The sequence below is a fragment of the Schistocerca serialis genome, chromosome 4 (genome assembly GCF_023864345.2).
Source record: "Schistocerca serialis cubense isolate TAMUIC-IGC-003099 chromosome 4, iqSchSeri2.2, whole genome shotgun sequence".
In the NCBI taxonomy this organism is placed as follows: Eukaryota; Metazoa; Arthropoda; class Insecta; order Orthoptera; family Acrididae; genus Schistocerca; species Schistocerca serialis.
In genome coordinates, this window is record NC_064641.1 from 280,319,903 (window position 1) to 280,346,766 (window position 26,864).

Sequence of the window (26,864 nt, forward strand, 5' to 3'; positions counted from 1 at the left end):
TGCTCTGCGTCGTGCCACACGCGCTATATGTGTCTCAATTTTCGCCTACCCTTAGGCCGCGTCCTTCGTAAGCGACAGAAGCGACCGACAGCGCGCTACAGTTTGAGACGAAGGAAAAACACCACCGTAGGTATGGTTACAGCTGTCCTTACGTGGGCGACGTCCCCGGCACTGCCTGTTCTCTGTTACAACTAGCGAAGTTTGAATTCAAACGTGTTTGAATCTTTTGACTGCTGCTTGCGCGACAGTGAGAGCGACAGCCACGTGTCTTCTAGGCAAAGCAGTGGAGCGGCCGTGACGGCAGCCATGAAATACTTATCATCCGATTTTAAATAAAATATTCGGTGAAAAAATTTTATTCTTCCCCATCTTATAGCTTGATATATGTGCTCGATCAAGATCTGAATTTATTTTCGTTACTCGTCATAGTTACTGTGCTGCAGGAAACTGAGTACATGGCAGCACGAAATTTGTAAGCAACTGCAGAGATAAAGTCACATTGCATAGACTTTCTGTATAGTTCGTTTAAGGCCATACATTATTGCGTATGAAATGTAACCAACAAATCTAAATTGTATTTATAGTTCAGACAGGATTGATGTCACTTTTCATTCTTGAGATACTGGCTGTTGTATCCGCGGGGACGGGTCGCTTGCGGCGCATCTGCATTCTTTGCTGCGTTTTAGCAATCAAGTGGTAATAAAAATCGTCGCACTTGTGACTCATAAAAGGTTCGAGATATCGTAACGACATTTTTTGGAAATGACAGTACGCAGAAAGGACTATTTTATCGTATGTTTAACACTTGATACGGTTTTGAAAACGCATGAGCCGAGCGAAAACAAGACTCCATATAAATTACACCGTGAAGTTTAGTCAGAATTTTCATAGCCCAACGAAGAGAGGGAAGCAGGCAAACGGACTATCAAAGTGATCAGTGTGAGGTCTAGTTCTGATGAAAATATTAAACTGCCTGAAAGTAATCAGCTCAGTTAAGGAAAACTTAATTAATAAGGTGAAGAAAAATTGAGATATTTCACGAAAAGATGCAGCCAAGCTATGTAAATGAAGCGTCAAATAATTTATCTGTTCAAGGACCAGCAATTTTGCGAGTAAGAAGATACACTGGATCGGTATTTAAATGTCAAAATGGCTTTCGTCGAATCAAGTACGAAAGTGAGGATTTTTGTGAACAAAATACATTAGGAAGGCAAACGAAGAGTCAGTATGAACATGCTATCTGAATAGAACTTAAAAATAAAAAATGAAAGATATCGGTCATGTATTTTTTTGTGGCGGCGTTCGTAGCGACAAGCAATTCGCTGTAGAAACGGCTTACGAAGTCACCGCCACACTTTTAATAGCGGGCCGACCGGTCCGCTGGAACAGTGAACAGAAAGATGAAAACCCAAACACTCTGATTAAATAAAAGTCGGCACTTATCTTTATTAACGAAGATACAGCAACACAGTAGTGAACTCCGTGTCTACAGAAATCTGTCTAGTTCGAGTCGGAGCGGCTAGGTCAGCGTCGGCTGATGACAAACAACAACTCTGCTGCGATGAACACACAACTGACTAGCAAGTACACAATTCGGTGGCGAGTATACAACTGAGCGGCGAATACAGAACTGGCCTAGCGCTCGCGACTCCAGCGCTTAAGAAACCAGAAGCCAGCGGTGGCGCGCGCAGACTTGCGGCGATTTCCTGTCTCGCTGGCGCTGCTTATGCGGACGGCGTCCGGACTTTGATGCTGCCAACCTTTTGGCAGCGGGCTCGGGTGGCATTACTGGCTAGGATATAACATATTTTGTGAAATAGTTAGTGTAAAAGAAATAAGTAGATCAGAGAAATGTTGTATATACCTTTGAATGACGCTCGAAATTATGAAAAGGAAATGAAGTACTTCAAACGTTTCCCTAGTATTTTTTATTTCATACTTTTAGACAAATCATGTCACAAAACGTTTGACTATCTCTTCAAACATTTTGTGTGCTTTACTTTTACACACTATTTGGATTAACTGAAACGCTTGGCCTTGACACTGACTGCTGATGAATTACGTTCGCAACATCAAATATCTCTAAAATTTCATGGTTGTTTATTGTAATTTATTATGAATTTAACGTCTGTGATACACCACGGTAAGTGTGTAAAAAGTTAAAGATCAGTTACTTTGGAAAGACCTTACAAATATACTTAGCGATTCAGTGCAATCATTATGCATAAAACATACAGAATTGTACCTGAGTCAGTTGAAATAATAGAAGTAGCCGGGATCGAACCTAGTTCCTTATGTTTAAGGTAGTCAGTAATTCTTCCTCATCTATCGGCTGTTAATAGTTCCTGATATTGTACAAAACATGCGTCTTTAATTTATTGATTAGATAGTCGAATGCTCCTCTGCTCATTCATTCGTATTCGAAAAATTTGTCTGCTGATCGTCAAATAGTTGATGAAATAAATTGTTGAATTCTCCATGAAGATTCCTCCATATGTAAATTCCATGCACAGCATTCTTTTCGCTTTGTTTTCCTAAGTAAAGATAATTTTGTACGCTTACTCTCCAGCTACCGTATTCTACAGTTTAGGGGAGCCATTTTATAGAAACAGTTATTCTGCTCTAAGCAACTATCTTATAGCGCGAGACGGTCGCTCGCACGCAGGACACCCTAGCTTTCCGCCCAATGCTGTTGCTCGTTGCTGGAGTGTCGCATATCCAGGCGTCTCTCGCTGTCTGTCCCTTCTGACGCTTATGTGTGACACGGAGTAAGTGGAAAGAGGGAAATACCATGGCCCAAGGTCCCTCTGCAGGTACAATCCAAAGAGCGCACTTTCCACAATCAAGCGCACAGCCATGTCGCTGGATTCAGCATTTATGTCCCTACATCCATCTTTCTGTTCTCTGCCGCCTCCACATGCAGTTATACGAACATTCTGCCCAAAATTTACTCATGTAAAAAAGTCATAAACAACACATACCAAATGTAGCACTGGGGAACACAGAGATCAGGACCTAAAATATGAGTATTAATGACTGACAGTGTTGTTAAAGTGAGAGAGTGGCATGCCACCTCTCAGAAGCACCAGTTTACGGGGCAACGGGGCCCACCGCTGCGTATTGAAAATTTGTTCTAGAAGTAATCCGTCAGGTTGCTGTTACGTCACGACTGCACAGTATAGTTTCTTGCTGGACAGATAGCCCCTCAAGGTATGCAGCAGAATTTCTGCGAAGTTTAGGTGTGAGATGAGGTATTGACAGAAGTCCCTCTTGGGGACAATGCAGATCATTTTTCCTGGTGATTGTCAATACCCACGCAGCGGAACTCTTAGTCCTCATTTTATGATCTTGTATTAATCACTTATCATCTTTAATCGAATGTGGCAATTTCCTGGGAATGACGGTTACAAATTTTCCATCATTACCCCTAAGTAAGGAGTGATGACCATCGTGTCCACTGACGATCATTTGCAATGGAGAGTGCAGTCCATAAGCATTCTAAATTTAAGAGCCATAGTGTGGTCATCTTGTCAGTCTTTGTTTGGATGTCGACCGAGATTGAAAAAAAAACATATTACAGATCGCAATTAATTGTCCGTTTTATTGCTTTGCCGGCCGTGGTGGCCGAGGGGTTCTAGGCGCTACAGTCTGGAACCGCTAGAACGTTACGGTCGCAGGTTCGAATCCTGCCTCGAGCATGGGTGTGTGTGATTTCCTTAGGTTAGTTAGGTTTAAGTAGTTCTAAGTTCTAGGGGACTGATGACCTCAGAAGTTAAGTCCCATAGTGCTCAGAGCCATTTGAACCATTTTTTTATTACTTCTTCTGCCACACTAACGATTACACGGCGTGAGGATAAGCCCTACGTCGCGCTACACAGATGTTTACTTAGAATTTTAAGCACATTACTCTTTAATAGCTCTCTAAAGTACCGGAGGGAACTAGGAAATGCCGTTAAGGTCCTAGACCCGATGAAGGGAAACTCCTGATCTACACCTCCATGACGTAGAGAGTGGGCAACGTCACTTCATGTGGTGGCTAACGTAGACAGTGACCGAGGGATGACCGAGATAAGTCATCACGTCAGCATTGCTGGACAGGACACCCTCTTGCCCTGAAAATGAGGAACCATTTCCAAAGGTGGAAGAGCCAGCTGATGGTCAACGGCATAGCATGTGGAAGGCAACGGGAAACCACCACATTAAAGACCCACGGTTATCCCAAGCATCAGCAGTAAACCATGTCAGTATCTTCTGTAAAATTTTACAGAGATAAAATAGTCTCCCAATCGAATCACTGGGTGGGGACTGCAAAATATACAGTCAACGTGAAGGAAAAGAATCCCAATTTTAACACAGCCACTTGGAATGTGAGAACACTGCTTCAGTGTAGCAAGCTAGAAAATGTAAAACTTTAAATGGAACGACTGGAAATCGATATCCTAGGCTTATCGGAGTTGAGATGGCCCCAACCACGTGATTTATGGTCTGGAGAATACAGTGTCATTCACACCGGAACTGACCAAGATATACCAGGAATTTTGAGGAAAAACTATAGCTCACGTGTCAAGGGATATGTGCAATATAGCTCTCGGATAATACCAGGCAGGCCGGCCGGAGTGGCCGTGCGGTTCTAGGCGCTACAGTCTGGAACCGAGCGACCGCTACGGTCGCAGGTTCGAATCCTGCCTCGGGCATGGATGTGTGTGATGTCCTTAGGTTAATTAGGTTTAATTAGTTCTAAGTTCTAGGTGACTGGTGACCTCAGAAGTTAAGTCGCATAGTGCTCAGAGCCATTTAGTACTAGGCAAACTGGGAACTAAACCAAAGGACACTGTGATAATACAAATATACAAGCCAACATCCAAAGAAGAAGATGCAGTCATTGACGAAATATACGAAGAAATAAGTAATGCGATGGGAAATGTTAAGGGAGATGAGAAACTGATTGCCATGGGGGACTGGAACGCGATTGTGGGTGAAGAACCGGTAGAAGGAATTGTTGGCAAATATGGACTTGGAAGAAGAAATGAAAAAGGAGATCGACTAATCGAGTTCTGCTCGAGGCACTAATTAGTTATTGCAAACACACTTTTCCAACATCACAAACAAAAAAGATACACATGGAAGGTCACTGAAGACCTGAGGAGACAACAGATTGATTACACTGTAGTGAAAGCACGTTTTAGGAGCCAGATAAAAGACTGCAGGAGCTATCCAACTGCAGACATAGGCAGTAATCATAACCTGGTCCTAATGAAAAGTTCACTGAAATTCAAACGTTTGAAGAAGAAGCGAGTAAAACCTAAATGGGAACTAGAAAAACTGAAAACTGAGGGACTGGCAAAACGCTATGCTCATGAAACAGACCACATAGGTAAAAATTTCAACACGGTGGAGTAAATTAAGACTGGGATCAAACTAAATCTATTATATACAAAGCAGCAGAAATGATAGTTGGAAGAACTGAACCCAAAAACAAGAGGAAATGGATTACAGCAGATGTTATTGAGCTTATAGAAAACAGGAGATTATACAGAAATGCAACTGATGAAGAAGGAAAAGCTGAATACAGAATACCAAGGAGTTAAGTTAATAGAGAAGCTAGGAAAGCAAAAGCAAATTGTCTTGAAGAAATGTGCAGGGAAGTGGAAGAAAATATGCAAAACGAAAGAACTGATTTAGCCTACAAACAGCAAATCAAATTTTTAACAAACGTAAAACAACACTCTCAGGCACGATAAAAAATAAAGAGGGAAAAATGCTGTTTGGTGAAGACATGGTGAAGAGATGGAAAGAATACATAGAGGAGTTGTATTGTATGCTGGAACACCACTTTCGGAGGAAGTAATACGAAGAGAATAGCAAGTAGACGAAGATGATAAGGGCGATGACATTCTGCAAGGAGAATTTGACAGAGCTATAATCGAACTACGGGACAACAGAGCGACTGGTATTGAGGACATCCCTGCAGAACTAATAAACAATGCTGGTGACAGCATGAAAATGATGCTGCTTAGACTTGTTAGGTCCATCTATAACACAGGAGAGTTACCGACAGACTTCCGGAAATGTATCATTGTTCCTATATCAAAGAACGCAGCATCTACAAAATGTGAACAGTACCGAACTCTAAGCCTAATATCACATGCATCAAAAATTCTCATGAAAATAGTTCTAAAGAGAATTGAAGAGAAGATGGAGGATATGCTGAGTGAAGATCAGTTTGGTTTTAGAAGGGGACTGAGAACAAGAGAGGCAATTCCGGCACTGAGACTCGTTATCGAAAAGTAATTACAGAAAAATAAACCAACTTATATTGGCTTTGTAGACATGGAAAAGGCATTTGATAACGTTATCTGGCAAGAGATGTTCAGAGTGCTGAGGAAAAGTGGAATAAAGTACAAAGACATCCGTGTGATACTCAGTTTCCATAAGAATGTGGTGACAGTGATTAGCAACTGTCACCAGGAACAGGAAGCAAATATTAGAAAAGGGGTAAGACAAGTATGTGCTCTCTCTCCTCTTACATTCAATGCTTACATCCAGGAAGCTATAGACCAAGTTCGAGAAACTACTGAGGTGGGGATCAAAATTTAATGGGCAGAAGATAGACATGCTACGTTATGCAGATTATATTGCTATAGTAACGGAGACAAAAGAAGATCTAGAGGAAGTCCTCAGAACAATGGAAAAAATTCTATGCAATCAGTATGGAATGAGAATAAACAATGTGTCGTATCGATAGCCACGATGTCACGGCGTAAATACAAGTTCATAAGTTGGTACTACTAGACGCCAACGACAGCGCCCTCTAGCAGGCGCTGTTGAGATCTATGAGCTCCGTTCCAGGTTACCCCCATTTGATGAAGAGCAGATGGCCGGGACACTTCCCTTCAGCTTCGCATCTACGTACAAAGTTGTGTTTGCCTCTGTAAATATTCATGCACCAGTAAACCACATTTACTCACTCGCAGTATCGATGTGTATTACCTTTTCCTGCTCCTATCCACGCGCCGCCTTCGATGCGGGATACAAAAGTATGCAGTACAGGAGCAGAATATGAAACTCTGAGAATGAGAATTGGAAGAGAGGAGCTGGAAGTGACGAGGAATTTACTCCCATGGGCAGCAAAATCACAAAGGATAGTAGAAGTAGGAAAGAAATTGCGAGCAGAATACAAAAGGCCAATACTGCATTTAATCGGAGAAGGAACTTACTCACCAGCAACAACATCAGTCTGAAAATTAGGAAGCATATCATGAAAGGTCTCGTTTGGAGTGTGGCCCTATACGGAAGTGAAACTTGGACAATTGGAAGAGAAAAGAGAAGATGGCTAGAGGCCTTGGGTATGTGGTGCTATAGAAGGATGATGAAGATCAGCTGGAGAGACAAAGTAACAAATGAAGAGGTACTTAGAAGAGTACAGGAAACCAGATCTCTGTGGAGGTATATCCAAACAAGGAGAGACAAACTTGTAGGGCACATCCTACGACACAACAACATCATTAGAACAATAGCAGAAGGAGCTATTGAGGGGAGGAATCGGCGGGGGCGACCAAAGGATCATGAATGACGTTGTATACACACAAACGTGGAAATGAGGAAGAAGACAGACAGAAGAGAGGAATGGCGCTCTGTTGCAAACCAACCTCAGGGTTGAACACTAAAAGAGACTCTTTTAATTGTTGAATAAAGCCTCACATTCAGGACTTAGATCTTACTCTATAATGTGACCATCACCGGCCTAAAAGTAAATAAATAAAAATTAAAAACTGAAAAGGGCAAAGTTTATCGTTTGTAAATGCTACAGAAAATTTGAAATATCTTTTAGCAGGCTGGGAATCAGATGTGGAAATGAGTCAGACCCAAGCTTAGGAAGGAAATAGGTGAAGAAATCAAATGGTTCAAATGGCTCTGAGCACTATGGGACTTAACATCTATGGTCATCAGTCCCCTAGAACTTAGAACTACTTAAACCTAACTAACCTAAGGACAGCACACAACACCCAGCCATCACGAGGCAGAGAAAATCCCTGACCCCGCCGGGAATCGAACCCGGGAACCCGGGAGTGGGAAGCGAGAACGCTACCGGACGACCACGAGATGCGGGCGAAATAGGTGTAGCTACAGTGTGATTAAAGATGGATGGAATTCAAGAAGTATCCACTTAAACCTCCCATCAGAGCAGTTTCTCATCCGCAAGGAACAGCTATTTTGAAATTAGAGGACTGACCAAGACGAAGTAGATAAAACCAAAGGAAATAAAGTATTTATGAAAGCAGAACACGGAAGACATGAATACGACGTTGAAAGTTCGATTGCCACTTTTGGCAACGTTCAGATATCTTGTCTAAATCATTTTACGACGGGTTTCGATTTTCTGATGACTTTACCTAGAAGTTCTGCAACTAATGTAAGTGGGCTGTTTAGACTGTCTCCTAAATTTTTGTATTGATTACGGACAGCAGAGGTCCTATAGCAATTTCTTGAGGAACGCCGGATATCACTTTTGTTTTACTTGATGACTATCCGTCAATTACTACGAACTGTGGCCTTCCTGAAAGAAAATCACGAATCCAGAAGCAGAGTTGAGACGATACTCCATAGGCACGCGATTATATTAAAAGTTGTTTGTGAATAACAATGTCAAAATCTTTCTGTAAATCTAGAACCAATATAAGATCCTCTACTCTTTCGATAACACTCATCACTTCATGCTAATATAAAGCCAGTTGTGTGCTCAGCAACGATACTATCTGAATTCGTAACGTTTGGACACAGTAATGTTCTGAAAGGCACCTAATTATTATGTAAGCTGCAATGTAAAATTTTAGTTTATTATTGTATGGTATTGAATCGTATGTTAACCGGGGCCCTAGAAACGACGGAGATGCTCCGTCCCCGCCGCAGCCGCAGTGGTCCACAACCCCAAGACCCACCCGACTCAGACGATATAGTTGCTGAACAGTTTAAAGAAAATTTGAGTCTCATTTCAATATATATCAATATATATCAACTAAATTAAGAAGTGATGGTGCCGATCCCCCATGGTACACAAAACGGGTTAGATCGCTGTTGTAGAATCAACGATAAAAGCACGCCAAATTTAAAAGAACGCAAAATCTCCAAGATTGGCAATGTTTTGTATAAGTTCGAAATACAGTGCGTACTTCAATCCGAGGTGCTTTTAATAATATCCACAACGAAACCCTATATCGGAATCTGGCATAAAACGCAAAGAGATTCTGGCCATACATATTGCACACTAGTGGTTCAAATGGCTTTGAGCCCGCCGGTGTGGCCGTGCGGTTCTAGGCGTTTCAGTCTGGAACCGCGTGACCGCTACGGTCTCAGGTTGGAATCCTGCCTCGGGCATGGATGTGTGTGATGTCCTTAGGTTAGTTAGGTTGAAGTACTTCTAAGTTCTAGGGGACTGATGACCACAGATGTTAAGTCCCATAGTGCTCAGAGCCATTTGAACCATTTTTGAATGGCTCTGAGCACTATGGGACTTAACATCTGTGGTCATCAATCCCCTAGAACTTAGAACTACTTAAACCTAACTAACTTAAGGACATCACGCACATCCATTCCCGAGGCAGGATTCGAACCTGCGACCGTAGCGGTCGCACGGTCCCCGACTGAAGCGCCTGGAACAGCTCGGCCACATCGGCCGGCCGCAACGGAAAACGCCTTTGTTTTGATGATTGCCACTTCTCTTCACGCATCATGACTGTGGCACTATTTCCTCTCTTTCGTGATAAAACAAAACAAACTGCCATTGCTTAAATTTTTTCGATGTCATCCGTCGGTCCCGCCTGATGCGGATCCCACACCGCACAGCAGTACTCCAGGACAAAGCGGACAAGCGTGGTGTAAGCAGTCTCGTTAGTAGACCTGTTGCACCATCCAAGTGTTATGGCAGTGAATCGTAGTCTTGGGTTTGCTCTACCCACAAAATTATCTAAGTGATCGTTCCAATCTAGGTTTAAGTAAGTATGAGGGTTATTCGGAAAGTAAGGAACGATAGGTCGCGAAATGGAAACCACAGCGAATATCCTGTGAAGTTTTGCACAGGTGAGTTGGGCAGTGTTTCTAGTATGCCCGTCAATCTCGGTGCGTCGGTCTTTTTAGTTCTGAGCACACAGGGAGCATATAAAGATAATACGTAGAATAATAGTGTCTCCCGCTAAGTACGAGGGGTTGGTGAGAAATTTCGGCTGAAGCTATGCAGCCAAAATTACATAACTATCGTGCGTTTTCTTCTTCAAGACAATTCTCAGCCGCATTCTGCAGGGGCAATGAAGATGCTCCTGCATCGTTTTCCATTTGAAATGTTTGATTACCCACAATACAGCCCGTATTTGTCTCCCTCTGAGTTTCGTCTCTCCTTACATGAACCGCTGGCTATGAAGACAACGTTTTGGCACAGACAACGAGCTGTAGGCCAGCGTAGAGAAGTGGCGGAAAGCACTGGCGGCTGCCTTCTATAACGAGGGTATCGCATAGTTGGAACAACGCTACGACAAACGTCTAAGTCGGATCCGCGACTATTAAGATAAGTAGCTGGAAGTTGTAGCTAACACTTGCAAATAAAACAGTTTTGATTTTCACTGTGCTTTCCATTTCGCGAACTATCGTTTCTTACTTTCCGAATAGGCTTCATATTTAGTTGAATTTGCAGCCTTCAGATTTGTGTGACTTACCGCGTAATCGAAATTTAGCGGGTATCTTTTACTACATACGTGAATAAAGTCACACTTTTCTTTATTCAGGTTCAATTCCCACGTTTCGCACCATACAGATATCATATCTAAATCATTTTGTATTTCGTTTTGGTCGTATGACGACAAGACGGTAAATGAGAACATCATCTGCAAACAGTCTAAGAGGGCTACTGAGATTGTCTCCTTTGTCGTTAATATAGATCAGGAACAACAGAGGGCCTGTAACACTTCCTTGCGGAACGCCGGATATTACTTCTGTTTTACTCGATAAATTTCCGTCTAATGCTACGTACTGTGGCCTTTCTGACAGGAAATCACGAATCCAGTCGCATAACTGAGGTGATACTCCGTAGGCACGCAGTTTGCTTAGATGATCCTTGTGAGGAACGGTGTCTAAAAAGTTCTACAAATCTAAAAATGTGGAATCAATTTGACATCCCCTGTCGGTAGCATTACTTCATGCGTATAAAGAGCTAGTAGTGTTTCACAAGAGCGATATTTTCTGAATCCGTGCTATGTCTCAATACATCGTTTTCTTCGAGGCAATTCATGATGTTCGAACACAAAATATGTTCCAAAACCGTTCTGCAAATCGACGTTAGTGATGTGGGCCTATAATTCAGCGGATTACTTCTATTTCCGTTTTTGGGTATTGGTGTGAAATGAGTAATTTTCCAGTCTTTAGGTACGGATCTCTCGATGAGCGAGCGGTTGTATATAATTTGTAAATATGGAGCTATTGTATCAGCATACTCTGAGAAGAACCTGACTATTATCTAATCTGAACCGGAAGCCTTGCCATCATTAAGTGATTTAAGCTGCTTTGCTACACCGAGGATATCTACCTCTATGTTTCTCATATTACCTGTTGTACTTGATTGGAATTTAGGAATGTTTACTTCGTCTTCTTTGGCGAAGGAGTTTCGGAAAACCGTGTTTCACAACTCTGCTTTAATGTCACTGTCATTAGTGACTTCAACGTTGTTACCGCCAAGTGAAGGTACTGATTGCGTCTTGCCACTAGTGTGCTGTCGCCCGTTGTGGTCGAGCGGTTCTAGGCGCTTCAGTCTGGAACCGAGCGACCGCGGACATGAATGAGTGTGGTGTCCTCCTTAGGTTAGTTAGGTTTAAGTAGTTCTGAGTTCTAGGGGACTGATGACCTCAGATGTTAAGTCCCATAGTGCTCAGAGCCACTTTCTTTTTCTTTTTTTTTTTCGTTGCGACGAGATCTTCTCGTGAAATTTCAATCACCAGCTTTCTCTTCCGATTGCGAAAACATTCGGTGGACAGCCACCTACATAGCGAGAAATGATCATCACGATAAAATAAGAGAAATCAGCTCTCGCACAGAAAAATTCAAGTGCTCGTTTTTCCCCGCGCGCCGTTCGAGAGTGGAACGGGGGAAGACAGCTTGAATGTGGTTCATTGAAATCTCTGCCAGGCACTTTATTGTGAACAGAAGTGTAATCACGTAGGTGTAGATGTTATCGGAACCACTTACGATTCAACTAACCTAAATAATTTTCGGATAGTGGATTTACTACAACTGTATGCCTAGCGCCGATTTCAAACAAGTATTTTCGTCAATGTATTTAAAGTAGATTGGATACACCACCAACTATACATGTGTGAGTCGGCTACCTGTCAATATGAGACGGAAATTTTCATTGAAGACTAAAGCACATATATTGTCTTAACAGGCAGGTCGGTAACAGGAACCAGTTATTAATTTACGAGATATCTATATTAGGTCACAGCAGCTATCTACTTCAGTTTCATTCAAAGATAAACTACGTCTAACAGCAACAAACACGCCACTACTAACTGAATTTAATCTATCGTTTCTGAAAATCACAAGTCCTTGACAAAACGGCTCAATTGATATCTGGCTTTACCCTGCTATCAGTACCTATTATTACGTTTGTTTCAATGCTTTCTATGAGCACCTGGAGATCTGAATCTTCTTAAGATAACTGGAAAAATCTAGGATGACAAACAGTATCCTCAACGACAGCATGAACAACTGCATGTTGACTTGCGGGCATTTCACCGGTCTCATTTTCATCGTCTTGATGTCATTATTATATCCGTGTGTGTATCTGTATATCCAGGTGGCAGAGTAGTTCAGCGATGACACACACAGTTGACGCCACGGCTCCTTTCCACAAATTTTTTCGTATATTCCACTTACTGTGCTGATCTTCCAATTCTTCTTGTTTCACCGTTTGTCTAGAATTATATCATTACTCAATCTGTTTATGATGTATACCTCTTCCCTTCGGTTACAAGAAGCGTAGTACAGCAGGCACGTACAGTTACACCTCGGTTCCTACACTTTTTTTTATTTACTATTTCGTTTACTAAGTGGAATCACCTGATACCGTGTTCTCCACAGGACCGGCATCACAGATTACTGGATGAATAAAGAAAGAGGCCATTAAACTGCTGTGTGATTTTCATGCGCATAAATTTACATATGCAGGCTACGCGTGTTCTGCATGGACACTGCCTTCGCGTCCTTGCCATGCACGGTTCGCCAAAGCGTGTTGCGCCCTCGGAGCACCACACAACATCGTACAGGCCGCCGGTGTGTGCATTTTTCACATTTGTCACCGCCAACAGCTGCGCGCGCCATCCGCTTTGAGTGACACTTGTTCAGTCGTCGCTATTTTCAGGGAGCATATGCGATGAGTTTCAACCGCCACTGGTTGTATGTCGTTCCCACGGTCGGTCGATGAGTTTGTGACTCAACGAACGTCGAATCAGACTCCACGGACCATTTTGATCTACCTGTGTTGGTCAACGCTACTTAGTAATTCTTTTTTAACAACATTCATATTTAATGCCCTAATTTTCTGTTCTTCAGTTAATAATTACACTTCGAGGCTTTGGTCACTTATCATATGAAATTATTGAACTATCGAGGTTTGTGGCAGCTACCTCTGGGTTCAGATCATTGCGAGAGGTAGCCCGCTTTGCCCACCCCGACTACCGAGGAGGGGATATTGCGGATGTCGTAAAGATAATGTTTTTCTTTGCCCTGCGTCTTTTCTTTTTTTATCTTTACAAGTAGATGCTAGAGTCAAGGTATCGGAAAAGCAGTAAGGGAAAAGAGATAAAGTTATCTCTGGAATAGATACACTGGACTAATGCATTGAACATAAACGGCTCTTCCCACTGTGACATGGAACTAAGTTTTACACACAAATGTGGAAGCGCTGACGTCACTGCTCCTGGCACAGAACAGTACAGCAGATCCACGTCTAACAAGCAGAGCAATGAGTTCCTGTGAATCCTAAACATATTGAAGGTCAGCTACTCCGACGCATTTACAGACTGACTGCTTGATTAGCAAAGGAAACGTTAGAGTTCCGGAAACGTCGATTTGTATTCATGAAAATTTCTGTAGCAATGAACTGGAATGGGCAAACGCAGTTTCTCCAAGTACAGTAATGAATAAGGTGGTGGTAGTTAGTGTTTAACGTCCTGTCGACAACGAGGTCATTAGAAACGGAGCGCAAGCTCGGGTTAGGGAAGGATTGGGAAGGAAATCGGCCGTGCCCTTCGAAAGGAACCATCCCGGCATTTGCCTGAAAAATGAATGAGGCTCTTTCTGTACTTTTAAAATCTTTAGTTTGAAATTTATTACTTACACCGATGTCGCTGTGAAGTTCCGTTTCTTTGGTATGACAGCAAATTTCTCTGAATTCCTTTGGCAAAAAATGATGCATAGGTTTTATTCTTACGTCATATTTGAGAGCCCTCTACAACAACAGTGTTCTTCTTTTTGTAATTCAATACTCATATTTGTGGAAATATTTACAAAATGGCTCTGAGCACCATGAGACTTAACTTCTGAGGTCATCAGTCGCCTAGAACTTAGAAGCAATTAAACCTAACTAACCTAAGGACATCACACACATCCATGTCCGAGGCAGGATTCGAAACTGCGACCGTAGCGGTCACTCGGTTCCAGACTGTAGCCCCTACAACCGCACGGCCAGGAAATATTTACCGGGAATAATATTGTAACTGAGAGAATGTAAATCGAAATGAATATATGTAACAGCAGAAAGTAAGACAAATTCGTAGACTGAAAATTATTATAAAGATTCATTCTGACAGATTACTGGACTTGAAAATAAAGATATAATAGAAAAGGAAGGCATACCCTAAATGATGTAGTTTCTAACCGCTAAATTTAGTTAATTGTTTAACAGTAACTGTAACTCACTAGACTCCGTTACAGAACAACAAATATTCCTAATAGTTTTTCACATGGGAATACTTAGGGCAGCGATATGATGGAACGTTACACTGCAAGGTATGAAAATTATAAACGAGGATTAGAGCTGGTTTTCCTCATTCAGCAACCCTTACGTCAGTACCAGATAATATTAGGACCTGAAATCCTTGTTACTATTAAAAGTATATATAGAAATAAACGACTACTTTTCAAATAATGTTCCCTTAACATATTTTCAGCTTGTTTGTCGAACAGAGCTATCGCATCTTAGAATGTTTATGGCAGGTTTTGTCTTTCGTAATAGAGTGAAAGCAATGAAATAGTCTCAGCTTGTTTTTGATTAAAATGTTATTTTCGACAGTCAAATTTATTAATAAAGATTTGAATTTATATCTAACTAGCTTATAACCTGCCGTTGCTGGGGTATCTATTTATTCTAACTCTGTCGGTCCTTCTCCTTGTCCAACTTTCATATGTCTGTCCCCTCTGCCACTTTCTCTGTCTAACTCCTTGTACCTCTCATTATTCACCTGCTCCACCCACTTCTCTCTGTCCAGCTAATAAAGCCTCTCTCTCTGTCCATCTGCTACTCCTCCCACATTCTCTCCATCTGCTACTCCACCCTTTTTCTGTCGATCTGCTATTTTGCATTCTCTCCGTCCATCTTCTCCTCTCAAAGTTTCTCCTTCTTCAGCCCTCTCTTCTTATTTCCTCCTCATTCTTTTCTATGTCTACTTCTCACTTCCTCTCTCTCTGCCCATCTTCTCCTCTTCCACACTCTTTCTGTCCATTTCCTCTCCCTCTATTTATGTTTATCTCCTCCTCCTCCACATTCTGTCCGTATCCTCCTCTGCCTCTCCTTCAGGCCATCCGTTCCTCCTCTCGTTCTCTCTCCACGTTATCACCGCCTTCCCAATAGGTTCATTTTGGTTACTACCCCCACAGTATTTCTTCTAAGGGTTCCAGAGGAGTTTCTTACTTGTGTCGTTGCCCTCATACGTACCTGCAACTTCTGTTAACACATACTGAACATATTTCACACATATCTGTACACAGATTTCACCTGTATCTCTAAAAAAATTTCACCCTGCAATTTCGTTCTCACGCAACTCAATGCTATGACGTCATATCGCCTAAAATATACTGCAGCGCAAAAGAGGCTGGTATAGGCAAGTGTATTCAGAGATATGTAAACAGGCAGAATACGGCGCTGCGCTAGGCAGCTCCAATACAAAACAACAATGGTCTGGGGTAGTTGTTATATAAGTTACTGCTGGTAAAATGGCGGGTTAACAATGTTTAAGTGAGTTTGAGCTTGGTGTTAAAGTAGGCGCACAAACGATGGGGCGCAGCATCTGCGACGTGGCGATGAAGTGGGGATTTTGCCGTACGACCATTTCACGAGTGTGCCGTGAATATCAGGAATCCATTAAAACATCAAATCTCCTACGTCGCTGTGGCCAGAAGGAAGATCCTGCAAGAATGTTACCAACAATGACTAAAGAGTATCGTTCAAAGTGACAGAAGTGCAACCTTTCCGCAAACTGCTGCAGGCTTTAAAGCTGAACCATCAACAAGTATCAGCATGCGAACCATGTAACGAAATGTCATCGATATGGGCTTTTGTTGCCGAAGGTCCACTCGTGTACTCTTGATGACAGCACGACTTAAAGCTTCACGCCTCACCTGGGCCCGTCAACACCGACATTGATGACTGGAAATGTGTTACCTCGTCGGCCAAGTTCCTTTCAAGTGGATGGACGTGTACAGGTATGGATACAACCTCATGAATTCCAGACAGTCATGTCGGTAGGGGACTGTTGAATCTGGTGGAGGATCTGTAATGGTGTGAGGACTGTACAGTTGGAGTGTTAAGGGAATTCTAATACGTCTAGATACAACTCTGACAGATTACACGTATGTAACCAATCTGTCTGATCACCTACATCCATTCATGTCCATTGTGCATTCCGATGGACTTGGGCAATTCCAGCAAGACAATGTTGCATACCCCACACGCCCAAAATTGGTGCAGAGTGGCCCCAGGTACATTCTTCCGGGTTTAAACACTTCCCATGCATGAATATTGTTCAGTATATGTGGGATGCCTTGCAACGTGCTGTTCGGAAGAGATCTCCATCCCTCGTTCTCTCACGGACTTACGGACAGCCCTGCAGGATTCATGGTGTCATTTCGCTCCAGCAGTACTTCAGACATTAGTCGAGTCCATGCCACATCGTGTTGCGAGACTTCTGCGTGCTCGCGGGGGCTCTACACGATATTAGGCAGGTGTACGAGTATCTTTGGTTATTCCGTGTACTCATAGTTGTCGTATAATGATATATTGGATTTTTGGATTGTTTGGGGAAAGAGTCCAAACAGCGAGGTCATCAGTCCCATCGGATTACTGAAGGATGGGGAAGGAAGTCGGCCGTGCCCTTTCAAAGGAACTATCCCAGCATTTGCCTGGAGCGATTTAGGGAAATCACGGAAAACCTAAATCAGGGTGGCCGGACGCGGGATTGAACCGTCGTCCTCCCGAATGCGAGTCCAGTGTGCTACCACTGCGCCACCTCGCTCGGTTATAATGATATAGTTTCTAGGTACATTCAGCAGCGTATACGGAAACTGCCAGATCAATGTGTTGAGAATAGAATTCATATGGATTTGATAAAAATTGTTCATTTCCTAATACCTGATTTCCTTCTACATAGAGTATCTTTGGTTATGGTTTTCTTTTCTTATGGTGATCGACCCATATCAATCTAAGAAGCTGTTTCCAACTAGCATTACCGAAATAAGCGTTTCCAACGAATATCACATGTTTCTCTTCAGACTCCGAGTCTGATCCAAAAGATTGTTTTGAGACGAATAGAAATGTAACTGTGTCAGCCTTAAGCTTCAAGTTACATGAACATTTTAGCAGTTTGGTAACGCTGGTCTAACAGAACAGGCAGGATAACAATGACTTAGGACTGATCGAAGCAGTGTCTGATTGCAGTAAAGGAGCATTTAACAGACTAATTGTTATATCATCGTATGCTGTAAAACTTAAAAATAAGTGATTTAGAGTCAGACAACGACATACAACCTATCACACGACGTGTAAAATTTTCAAATTTTCCCTCATCCCACGTAAATAGTCAGTCGTAGGACCTCGTGCTGGATCATTTGTCATGTGGCCATAAGCGACACATGTCCAGCCTGACATATGGCTGTGACAGGGGGAACACCTAGAAAATAATAAACTTCTGTCCCGTTAAGTGACTGGCCTTCTTGCCACCTTCTACCTGTGGAACATTTCACATTGGAGTAGTGTAGAGGGTGGGCTGCACGAAAAGATCGTGGAAGGTATACTGTTATCTCTGGAAGACACAGTTTAGTGAAAGGTCTACCAAGATTTATTGAGTATTAGTACTAACTTTTTTTTCATTTTTAATCTTCTGTCTTGCTTAGCGTAGCCGCAACGTCTACATGTTCTGTGCTGACCTGCTTCTATCAGAACAGCACTTACATCAAACGTCTTCTGTTAGTTGTCGGAAGCATTCCAACCTTCCTGTCATTTTTACCCTCTATAGCTCTTTCTAGTGCTATGGAAGTTATTTCTCGATGTCTGTACACGTAAGTTACCTTTTCCCTTCTTCTTGTCACGGTTTACTCATGTTCATTCCTCACAGGTTCTAATAATCTCCTGCACCATTATATTCTATATGCTTCGATTTTCTCCTTTTTCGGTTTTCCCACAGTACGTGATTTACGTTCGTACGACGGTGCTCTAAACGCATTTGTTTCTCAAATTGAGGCACAGTTCTTTTGGCCACGAATGCGCCTTTTGCCTCCGACAGTCTATTTATTATGTCGTCCTCGGTTCTTCCGTTGTATGTTATTTTGCTTCCTAGTGTAAAATTCCTTTACTTCGTTTATTGTGCACTATTCAATTTTTTGTACATATATCGCTAATCTCTCTTTCCGCTTTCCTCTGCCTTCGGTTTACTCCGAATCCAGGTTACATTGTCATTAGCTATTTTCTTCTGTTCTACAGGTCCTGTGATTCGTACTGACTTTCACTGAGGACAGAGGTATCGTCAGCGAGTCATATCATTCATATCCTTTAATCCCGAATCTTAGTTCCACTCCTCAGCCTTCCTTTCATTTCCATGATTGTTTCTTTAGCGCACAGTCTGAACAATAGAGGCGGCAGTTAGCGTCGCTCCCTGTCATCCTTTTGATGTAAGTACCTTATTCTTGGTATTCTGCTCCTACTTTTCGGCCTTGATTGTTGTAGGTTTTGTATGTAATGGCGCACATTTTGGTGGGAGTCGAGTGGGAGTCGAGTGGGCTGAGTTTTGTGTGTCAGTGGACTCTAAGTTAGATGAAGTTTAATTTCACTAACAATAAGTACCACGCATGAGATGCGAAACCAGATATTATCATTAAGTTTTATTAAATGATCGTGACACGTGATATAATAAAATAATAGTCTGCAAAATGAACTCTGGTCTCACAACAAAGAATAAAATCTTTAAAGGGGCACCAATGAATATGAAGGTAGCAGGGCTAAAATGCAGGGAGCGGCAGACTATTTGCAACTTGTACACAAAACCAGTTGAGGTTATAAGATACCAGAGGCATGAAAAGGAGGCAATGGTTTAGAAGGGAGAGGGACTAGGATGCTACCTTTCTCGGATGTTATTCAGTTTGAACACTGTCAAGCAGTCAAAAAAACCAAAGAAAAATTCGGAGTAGGAATTAAAGTTCAACGAGAAGAAATAAAAACATTGTATTTTGCCGATGACATTGTGATTCTGTCGGGGATAGGAAAAGATTTGGAAGAGCAGTTGCACGGAATGCCAATGTCTTTAAAGGAGGATTTGAGATGAATATCAACAAAAGCAAACAAGGATAATGGAATGTAGTCGAACTGAATCAGATGATGCCGCGGGAATTAGATTAGGGAGCTAGACACTTAAAATAGTAGATGAGTTTTGCTATTTGGTCGGCAAAAGACTGATGGTGGTCGATATATAGAGGATTTAGTACGTAGACTGGCAATGGCACATAAAGCGTTTGTGAAGAAGAGATTTTTTGTTAACATCGAGTATAAGTTTAAGTGTTAGGAAGCCTTCTCGGAAGATATTTGTCTGGAATATAACCATGTGCGGAAGTGGAAGATGGACGACAAACAGTTTAGACAAGAAGAGAACAGAGGCTCGTGCAATGTGGTGTTACAGAAGAGTGCTGAAAATTAGATTGGTAGATCGCGTAACTAATAAGGAGGCACTGAAAATATTTGGGGAGAGAAGGAATTTGTAATACAACTTGAGTAAAAGTAGGGATCAGTTGATACGACACATTCTGTGACATCAAAGAATCAATAACTTTTCATTAGAGGGACATAGGTGTCTTTGGGGAGGGGGAGTGTAGAAATAGTAGAGGGAGTCGAAAAGATGAATATAGTAAGGAGATCCAAAAGGCTTGCACAGGATAGAGTGGCATGGAGAGTGGCATCAAACGAGTCTTCGGACTGAAAATCACAACACGACAACACAGGTATTCAATGCGTAGACCTAAACCTAGTCTACTGCATCCAATATATATCGTTTGAATCCGCATCGACTAACTTTACAAAGAGGCAAGCAATTTATATTTATTTTAGCGAATTGTTTACATTTCTTGAGGCAGATTCTCCAAACCTCATATTCACGCCGCGCTATACTTTAAACAATTTTGGTTTCAATTTCTTCGTTGTATATTCTCCTTTACTTTATTAATTCAGAACAGGGTCTCCCCCTTTTTTTTCCTCTATGGTAGCTGATAACAAAGTCCTTCTTTCGGAATTCGGTCATGCCTTAACCCCACTGTGACCTACGAGCGGCTACAACGGATAGCTTAGCGCAGTATCAAGGCGAACAGTGGAGAGACGACTAGTGCTGTGTATGGCCAAGGGAGATAAGTCAGGAGAGTAGGATGGTGTAGCTGCGTAAACGAGGGGGCCGTAGGCCTGTAAATGTGCTGCCAGTCACTATGCTTATGTCCGGGTCCCCAGGCCATACTTCCTAAACCGATTATTCAGTGCCGCTTCAAGCTGGTCACGTAAACACTGCAAAATCTATTCTTGAAATCCGGCTACCACTTCCTGTATTCCATTTCTACAATCGATTCTCGATCCGATGCAAAATCACAACCGTTTCTGAAACGTGCTTGGGTTCTGAGGTTACGTTTTGTGTTTAAAAAGTTTCGGAGTTACGTTTTGTAGAGTAAAGGAGACGTAGAAATATTAGACTAAGCATGGAGCTCTCTACCTATAATATGTAATTGAACATAAAAAACCAATGCGCTGACTGAATCATAAAGTTGAACAGCTGTTTTGCACACGCCGTACTTGAATGGCCTGGAAAATGCGCCTCAGGCCTTCACATGTAAATACGACATTCTGAAATTCGGTTGTTATCTTTCGGAAGATGTATCGCATGTAAGTGGTACAGGTCCCCCACGAGTGGGGGATGTATACCAAGATGGTCTGTCGTCTGAAATCATCATCAAATATTCACTAAAACAGACGGAACTACTCACGGATGAGCTACAGAAAATATGTAGACGCCACTGAAACGGTCGAATTTCCTACAACCAAAGAAACTTGTCACCATGTATGTACGACGTTCTGTTGAGAATTTACTACAGTTTAAATATTTATTTATTTACAACTAGGTAATAAACATTTGCAGGCAGGCTACTGATACATATATGTGACACATCAACGGATAGGTCCTGACATCAGTTGCATCATCAGCAAGCATGTGCGTGTGATGTGCTCGATACTAAATTGTTAAACTAATTATTTATGTTATTTAATTCAGCTCAGCGAAAACAATTCTCCACATGCAAACTATCGATTAGCTTCAGCATGTTGATACTGTTATAGGGACTATGGTGCAATAATTTACATGCAAAGAGTTTGGTACGTTTTCTGAGACCAAAGAAGTGCACTTTTGATTATGTAGTGCTATAGAAAAACGTAATGCACTTGAGTAGGCTCTGTGACTTTCTCTCAGAACGAATGCCCATTAGTATATGAAAAGGATAAAACCTAGATAGTTGGATATAGGGCATGTTCCAAATATACATAGATTTATGTGCATTTTTATTGAATATGTATAATGTATTCATATCAATTTTAGGTGTTTCGCTCGTCTGAAATAACAGCCCCCTGAGCTCAGAAATGACTAGGGCAGGCCGGAATGGAGCTTACTCTTACAGTTTATTTATATGTATTTCGGCATCTGGTATACGTTTCGCGGCGTTGCAAATGGTTGTTAGCTATAGACAGTTCAGATGCGGTATGAAAGATAACAGTGTGCCCACTTATTGTATCGGGCAACGCAGTGCAGCGGTGTGTCCACGATGGCCATTTATGACCACGAGATGATGCCACAGTATTCTATTTAGACCCAGATAGTAGACACAGAAGAATGGAGAGTATGTTCACCAAATAAGCATGTGGGGCCCTGATTAATTTCATTCGCTGCAGCCTTGGGCATTGTGGAGCACAAAAATTCAAGATATATTATCTTTAGCAAGTTGCCTAGTAGGGTAAGGAAGCTTTTGGCTTTGTGTGCTAGATGTCTAAAGGTGAAACTTACCACTGTCGCAATGCAAGGGGAAATGCAGAACAGTATTGCTAGAAAAAATGGTGGACTATTCGGTACTGATTTATTTCGACCACTACCAGCAGGTCGAGTTATAGTGATGAATCGATTGTAAGTGGGAACGCGCGGAGAAATTTGGAAACTGTGGTAAGGTCTTATGCGACCAAACTGGTGAGGTCATCGGCCCTTAAGCCTACACACTACTTTATCTAACTTAAACTAACTGACGCTATGGGCAACACACACACCCATGCCCGAGGGAGGACTCGAACCTCCGACGGGGCGAGCCGCACGGACCGTGACAAGGCGCCCCAGACCGCGCGGCAGGATGTAAGACACTTAAAGCTAGTGGCTAGCTGTGAGAATTTAATTGTTGGTCTATGGACGCCACATAATACAGTTTTGTAAGGTAATGAAATTTTGTCTATTTAGTTTTAACTATCCACCAACGCAATGTGGATGCTACTAATTCTAACAGTACCGACCCTTGAACATAGGACCAAGTATCTTCCATGAGATTTAAGATATAGGTTGATAAGGTGTACCCGATTTGTAATATTTTCTATAATTTGTGAACCTGATACAGGGAAGTTAAATTTTGGAATCTGTTTCGTCAAACAATGTTAGACCATTTGCCATGTAACATTCCAAGTGTTTTAATTACGACAGTTAGTGTGAATTGTAGAACAGTTCAGGATTTCTCTGATTTTGAAGTTGATGTAAAATGTTTCATATTAGATTTTGTAAAGTAGAAACTTTATTTTGAATACAATTTTTAAACTGAAGCATTCGGCCTTAGCATATCCCTTTATCAGTAACTCGCCCTCTTACATGTCATGATTATTTAACCCAATGAATATTTTATAAAAGAAATACTTTTTCAATCAGAGTCAGAAAAATATTAATGTACCAGAAACACAAAATAATGTTTGTAACAGCTTCACTGCGTGCAGCCTTGCACAGCGCTGAGCCAATATCCAAAATTATCACTAAATAATTGCAAGGTTATTTAATTATCTACAAATCTACTAACATTAGTTATATGAAGCTATTTTGCACTTCGCTGAACCAAGATTGAACATTTTGTATGCCTAGTGTGGAGAGAACGGAATACCAAGATTACATCAATTGCTAAGGAAAATGTATTTCATTATTTATTTGCATAGGGAATTTTATTGCACAGGGCCATAGATCTCGGTGCTCTCGAGCCTGACTTAATTTCTGAGGGATTGGTTTCATTATAGGCATTGCATACTGGTTTTCCAGATTATGTTGTTTAATTTTTTTTGTTTGGAATGCAGTAAAACTGACTAAACACACCGTTTGTTCAACAATACATTACACAGTAAATTTCCGTAAGACAAACATTACGCACTGCATATTCATTGGCAAACACAAAATCACAATTTTTTTAAAAAGAACCTTACATTAGTAGTTACCGTGTCGTTGGCATTGGGCATTAGGGGCCGGAACTGGCAGGCGGCGTAGTGTTGAAATACAAGCATTGGTGTCCGTTACAGTTGCAGACAGTCAATATGGGTCTGGACAAGGTGAGTAGAGCTTTACTGGTAAAGCTGTTTTACCAAACCAACAACACTAGGGCTCCTGCTCCTCGAGAATATTGATGCATTAGAGAAATATGGAGAGATCCTCTTTCCACAAAGGGGTTGAAGAACGTGATTCCGTAGTCGCAATTAACTGACGATTTGGGAACTGCCCCGGAGAGACCGACGGCGAACTGCACCCCAAGTCGCTTAAGAAGTTACTGTTGCCACGGCAGGGAATACTGGACGCAATGTGCGATCTTGAAGCAGTGCACGATCTGTGTCACCACAGCTGAACATTCCACAGCCCATCGTTGGAAAAAAGCTGCAAATAACGGTGAAATTGTATATCTAGTGCAGGCTGTCGCCGAAGCAGATGGTCGTCACGCTGATCAACGTTTGTAACCTGGAACGTAAACATGGTAAGCAATTAAGAAACGTTATCCTCTCACCTGGAAATTGAAATGTATTTCTTTCAATTGTTTATTAGTTATTTCTCTTCGACATGTCCTTTCAAACATTCCCGCAAAGTTTCATTACCCTACGATCATTCGTTTTTCATGGGGGCCCTCTCAAATAGCTAAAGTGTATTTATAACGACTCTCTGTGTTCTACTGTCTGTTGATGTGTTTTCCAAGTGTGTTAAATTATATGCATTAAAATTCGCTAGTACCCTGAGCATATTTAATCAATTAGAAATAGAGTATACAATAAATATAACAATGCCAGTGTCTGACAACGGAGCACAGCTTGTTTCTGATGTATGTGATGCATTTAAACAAAGAACGGGAATGAAGCCCATAAGGATATAAGTGTATCATCCTGCTAGTAACTTGCTGCTGTATGGTAAATGAGAAAATGGGGTAGACTGTGTAGGACATACAGCGGTAAGAAACATAGTATATGGAGGGTACTTACATGTAAACGTGTTTCAAGGTATGACGAACACGCCATGCAAAGTTCTGCAACAGGTTTCTCATCATATAAGGCCATGATAGGCCAGTAGCCGATAACATAAGAGCAGAGAATATAGAAGTATAGAAGTTCCTCTGACTCTGAAACTATAAGTCAGGAGAGGAAACAGTTTCCAGAGTGAAAATGATTAAGAAAGCGCAGCAGAAAAAAATGTTCGTGAAGAAAGGGTAACAAGGTGTTCATAGGGACCAAAAGAAAGTCAGGTCATAATGATGGGGAAATTAAGAGGTTATTGGCCATGTAATATATATATATATATATATATATATATATATATATATATATATATATATATATATATATACTAGTGTGCCCTGCACCTAAGAATCCATTTTGACTGTGAAATGTCACAGTGCGAATAAAGTAAGTTAAGAAAGACTGAAAGTAAATTAGGAACAAATTACCATAGACTGCATTTATATGTAACAGTCGGTACAGGTATAAGTACTTTGCGGCTCATTTTTCTTATAGACATGTGAACCATGCATGTAAGTTGTTGTAGCTGGGAAATTATTTCTTGGTGCACATTGGTGGAAACATACATGTATGACACGTCCAGTACTATGGAATGGCCTAATATGGAAACATACATATGTGCTGTATACTACCGAAATAGGTGCGTATTCATATAGAAGCATTTTATGGGGATTTGATCCTCTAGTACATTAGAACATGTTTCTTCTCTTTCTTGTGCCTTTGTCCTGCTCTGGCGTAGGATCGGCATGGTTATTAACGGGTTTGGCATAGTTCGTTTTGGAGGAGGCTAGTTGCCCCTCCTGTCACCATCCGATCGCCGGCTGCAATTGTGTGAGTTTGGAGTAACTCATTTGAAAGCAGACAAAACTTCTCGAAATGTTTGCAAATCGTGTAACTGAGGCTTGACTTGGATACCAAAATGGTTACGTAGTTACATGCGGGGAACCTCCTAAAAACCAAATCCAGGCAGGCTGGCATACTGGCCTTCGGAGGTGGTGCATACTCCAGTTCCAGAATCAGAACTTTAACATGTTTAGCTATTAGGGTGGGTATACTATAGAATAAGCTAACGTTTGTATTTCTTATGTGAATCGGTCTGTTGCCTGAATGAGCCTCATTTGAGACATAAACAGACGGGCCACATGGTATTCCAGGAAAGACTGTAATAGTGTCACCACCAGGAGTCACGTGTCTGCCTTGTTTACTTACTTACTAATTTTTATTTATAGCTTTTTTGGAGACGATTTGGCTAGAAACTGTTGCATACTACTGCTGGTGTACTGATGGTTTTGTTGAACATAAAGCTTTGCACTGATGGAAGAAACCAAGAAACTACTACTGCAGGAAACCAATCAACAATGTACAGTGTCAACAAAAGTCAGTTATATGTAAATGTTTAGCATAAGAATTAAGCTGGCGGGGTAATTTTTACCACGTAACATGTTAATTCCCTTGTTGGGTAGATTCTACTACTTAAACTGATTAGTTTGATATGTCACTAGTCATACATCTAAAGCAATTAGGCAATATGCATAGTACAGAGCGTAATAATAACATACAAAACTGGCATGCACATGGTGCTAACAATTTCTGTCTCCTTAGAATGTAGATAAATACATAATATTTTTTGTAGTAAAGTGGTACTTAAGGGAAAGAGGTTTCCAGGCAGTTAGTGGAAAATGGAGGTGGCTCTTGGATTTTTGCAAGACGAAAGCACAAACTGCAGTGTCACAGACCCATCGTACACAGT